Raw genomic sequence first — 4,556 nt, forward strand, 5'->3', positions numbered from 1 at the left:
AGCATATTTGTAATCTCTATAGGCATTGTGAATATGGCATTGCTGATACAAATGCCTATTCTAAATCCATTGTCCTTTTCTTAAGCCTCATTTTACTTGACTTCTCTGCAGCTTTTGACATTGCAGGTAAACCCCGCCTCCTGAAGATTCTCTCTTTCCTCAGTTTTCATAATACTTTTCATTTGTTTCTCCTCCTACATGTCTCACCCCTCCTTAGTCTCCTTTGCTAAATCCTCCTCCTCCCACAACTGAGATAGGAATCACTCAAGGCTCTGATCTGGGCTTTCTTGTCTTATCTCTCTATACCCTCACTCTTGGTGATATTATCAGCTGTCATGGAATCAATTCTCATCTCTACACTAAGGATTCGCAAATCTATATATTCACTCCAACCCCTCTCTGTTATCTTCAGTCCTACATTATAAATTGCTTGCTCAGCATTTCTATTCGGCTGTCACATTGTTGTTCAATCATTTCAGTTGTATCCAACTCTTCATGACCCCATTTAGTGTTTTCTTGGCAAAGGGACTGGAGTGGCTTGCTGTTTCCTTCTCTACCTCATTTTACAGATGAGAAAACTTAAATAAATAGGGTTCAGTGACTTGTCCAAGGTCACACAGCTGGTAAGTGTCTGAGGCTGGATTAAAACTCAGGTCTTCCTGTTTCTAGGTCTGGTCCACTATTCACTGTGCTGCCTACCCACCCCAGATGTCACATAGGCACATCAATTCAACTACCCCTGCCCTCTGTACAACCTTCCCTAAACATCCCTATTTTTTCTGATGATACCATCTAGGTTTGCAACCATTGACTATTTCTTGACTCCCCCTACTTCTCAAAAATTATATGTAATTAGTTACAAAGTTTTATCAATCCTACCTTCATAAGTTCTCTTGTATCCATCCCCATTTCTCCACTCACAGAGCTTTTATTTAAAGCTTTCATTCTCTATTACCTGGCCTATTATGACAGCCTCATGATTGGTCTCACTATCTTCACCTCTCTAATCCATTCTCCACATAGTTGACAAATAGACAGTCCTAAAACACAGATCTAATCATAATATCACTGCACTCAAAAGTCCTCAATGCTCCCTATTGCCACTACAATAAAATGGGAATTTCTCAGTCTGACACTTAAAGCCCTCTAAACTCTTGATATAAACTAGCCTCCTAGTAGTAACTTCCCTTTCTATACTCTCCATTTTAGTTAAATTGGCTTGCTAGTTATCTCCTATACAGGTTGTTCCTTACCTTTCTCCTTGCCTTTGCACAAATGATCTTCTAAATCTAGAATGTATTCCATCATCACATCTGCCTTAGAAAATCCTCAGTTTCCTACAAAATATAGTCACCTCATACATGAAGCCTCTTCTGATACCCTCATTTCTTAGTATTTTCTCCTTCTTGAAAATAATGTATTATATTTTGCACATATTTATACTTAAACATGTGCCTGATCCTACCAGTAAGTTTCTTGAGAGCAGAGATAATTTCATTTTTTTTCTCTGTGGGGCTGTGGAGGGAGGAAGCCGCTGTGCACAAATACTGTGTTCGTTACATGCATGCCATCTCCACCACAGAAGCCTGCTTCTGGAAACACATGATAACACATTAAGAAAGTACAGGGCGGGGGGGGGGGGCGGAGCCAAGATGGCAGAGTAGAAGCACGACTTTCCCGCTGCTCCAGCTTCCACCCTCCCCAATTCATGTAAAAAGGGGACTCTAAACAAACTTTGGAGCTGCAGAACCCACAAAATGACACAGAGAAGCTAACCTCCAATTGAGGACAGCCTGGCAGGCCAGCAGGAACCAGCCAGCGCAGTGCTCTGGGAGCCGAGCCCAGCCCCACCGAGGCTTTAGCCCCTTGGCGGGCCTGACCAGTCACCAGCCAGAGGGACTCCAGATCAGCAGCAGCTGTGGCCATTTCCAGATTTATCAATACAGAGATGCGAAGGACAAGGTGAGAGGCCAGTGCAGTCTGGACTTTGGGACCCAGTAAGTGAGAGTGCATGGCTTTTACCACCAGGGCGAGAAACCTCTGAGACTCCAGCACAACCTGCCAGCTCCACATGGTGGCTTCAGCTCCTGGCCTGCAGAGTGTAGGGGGACCAAGCATCAGTCTGAGGGGGAATGGCTCTTGCTTTAACCTGCTTGGATCTGGATTGCAGTCTAGGGTGGAGGTCCTGGGGTGTGTGTCCAGCTTGCCAGAGTGTGTGGAGACCTCAGAGAGGGCACCCATCTAATACCTCCAGCAGCTGAGAAAACCCCAGCGTTTGGGACGAAAACTCCCCTGTCTTCTGGTGGCAGAGTCGTACTGTGGCAAAAAGCCCAAAAGTCAAATAATTGAGTGGCAAAATGAGCAGGCAAAGGAAACAAAGCAGACAGAAGATTCCAACATTACACTCCTATTTTGGGGACAAGAAGGAGCAAGGCATGGAACAAGAGGAAAACAGTGAAGTCAGAACTCCTGCACCAAAAGCTTCAAAGGAAAATACAAGCTGGTTACAGGCCATAGAGGACCTTAAGAAGCAGATAAGAGAAGTGGAGGAAAAATTGGGAAGAGAAATGAGAACAATGCAAGAAAATTATGAAATGAGAGTTAACAGCCTGACTGAAGAAAATAATACATTAAAAACAGACTGACTCAAATGGCAAAGGAGGATCAAAAAGGCAATGAGGAGAAGAATGCCTTAAAAAGTCGAATTTTCCAGATGGAAAAAGAATCTCAAAAGCTCACTGAGGAGAATCATTGCTTCAGAATTAGATTGGAGCAAATGGAAGCTACTTTATGAGAAATCAAGATGCTGTTAAACAGATCCAAACAAATGAAAGAATAGAAGGCAATGTGAAATGTCTCATGGGAAAAACCACTCACCTGGAAAATAGATCCAGGAGAGATAATTTAAAAATTATTGGACTACCTGAAAGCCATGACCAAAGTAAGAACCTAGAAAGCATCCTCCAGGAAGTTCTCAAAGAAAACTGCCCTAATATTTTAGAACAAGAGGGCAAAATAGAGGTTGAAAGAATCCACCGATTACCTCCTGAAAAAGATCCCAAAAAGAAAACTCCTAGGAATATTATAGCCAGGTTCCGGAATTCCCAGATTAAGGAGAGAATATTACAAGCAGCCAGGAAGAAACAATTTGAATATTGTGGAAACACAATCAGGATAACCCAGGATCTGGCAGCTTCTACACTGAGGGATCGAAGGACTTGGAATGTGATATTCCAGAGGTCAAGGGAGCTGGGATTAAAACCAAGAGTCACCTACCCAGCAAAACTGAGTATTATGTTTCAGGGGAAAATATGGTCATTTAGTGGAATAGAGGACTTTCAAGCATTCTTGCTGAAAAAACCAGAGTTGAATAGAAAATTTGACATTCAGATACAAGAAGCAAGAGAAGCATGAGAAGGTAAACAGGGAAAAGAAATCATAAGGAACTTATCAAAGTTGAACTATTAACATTCCTACATGGAAAAACAATAATTGTAACTTATGAAACTTTTCTCAGTAGTTTTCTCAGTTGGATTAGAAACATATATATATAGTCTTTATATGAGGGTATGCGAGCATATGAATACATATGTGAATGTGTATATAAATTTACAGGTATACATAGATAGAGGGCATGGGACCAATTTAACAGGAAGGGATGATACTTAAAAGGTGAAATTAAGAGGTGAGAGGAATATAATGAGAGGAGATGGGGAGAGACAGATTGGGGCAAACTATCTCATACAGAAGAGGCAAGGGAAAATGGTTACAATGGAGGGGAAGAATAGGAAGGCAAAAGGGAATGGGTCAATCTTATTCCTGTTGAATCTGGCTTGAGGAGGGAGGGAAATACACACTAAATAGGGGATCTCACCCTCCAGGAGAATAGGGGGGAAGGGGATGAGAGGGGGATGATTGAAGAGAGGGCAGGCTGGGGGTGAGGGAAGTTGGAAGCACCCACTTTTGAAAAGGGACAGGATCAAAGTAGAGAATAGAACAAGTGGGAGGTGGGATAGGAGGGTGGGAAATATAGTCAGTCTTTTACAATATATCTACTATGTTATTGTTTTGCATTAGCCGCACATGTACAACCTACACTGAACTGCTTGTCTCCCCAGTGGGGGTGGGTGGCAGGGGGGGAAGGGAATGAATCTGGAATTGAAAGTTTTAAAATCAAATATTCAAATATATATATATGTATGTGAGTGTGTGTGTGTGTGTGTGTGTATATATATATATATACTATTATTAATACCATCTTACATGTAATTAAGAAATAAGATATACAGGCACTGAGGCATAGAGATCCATTGGAAAAGTCGAAACGGGTATGGGAGAAAATATGGGAGAGAGCAGATTGGAGGTGGGGATATCCGGGGGGCTGTGTGTTTGGGGGGGGTGGGTGGGGGAAAACGGGGCGAAAATTTGTAACTCAAAATCTGGCGGTAATGAATGATGTAAATCAGAAGTTAATAAAGCATTAAAAAAAAAAGGAAGTACCCAGAACCTGATTTGAAGGATGCACATTCAGAAACTAGTCCCAATGTAGAAACTAT

The sequence above is a fragment of the Petaurus breviceps genome, unplaced genomic scaffold, assembly GCF_028583685.1.
Source record: "Petaurus breviceps papuanus isolate PSGF00001 unplaced genomic scaffold, PetGlider_PUasm1.0 224, whole genome shotgun sequence".
In the NCBI taxonomy this organism is placed as follows: Eukaryota; Metazoa; Chordata; class Mammalia; order Diprotodontia; family Petauridae; genus Petaurus; species Petaurus breviceps.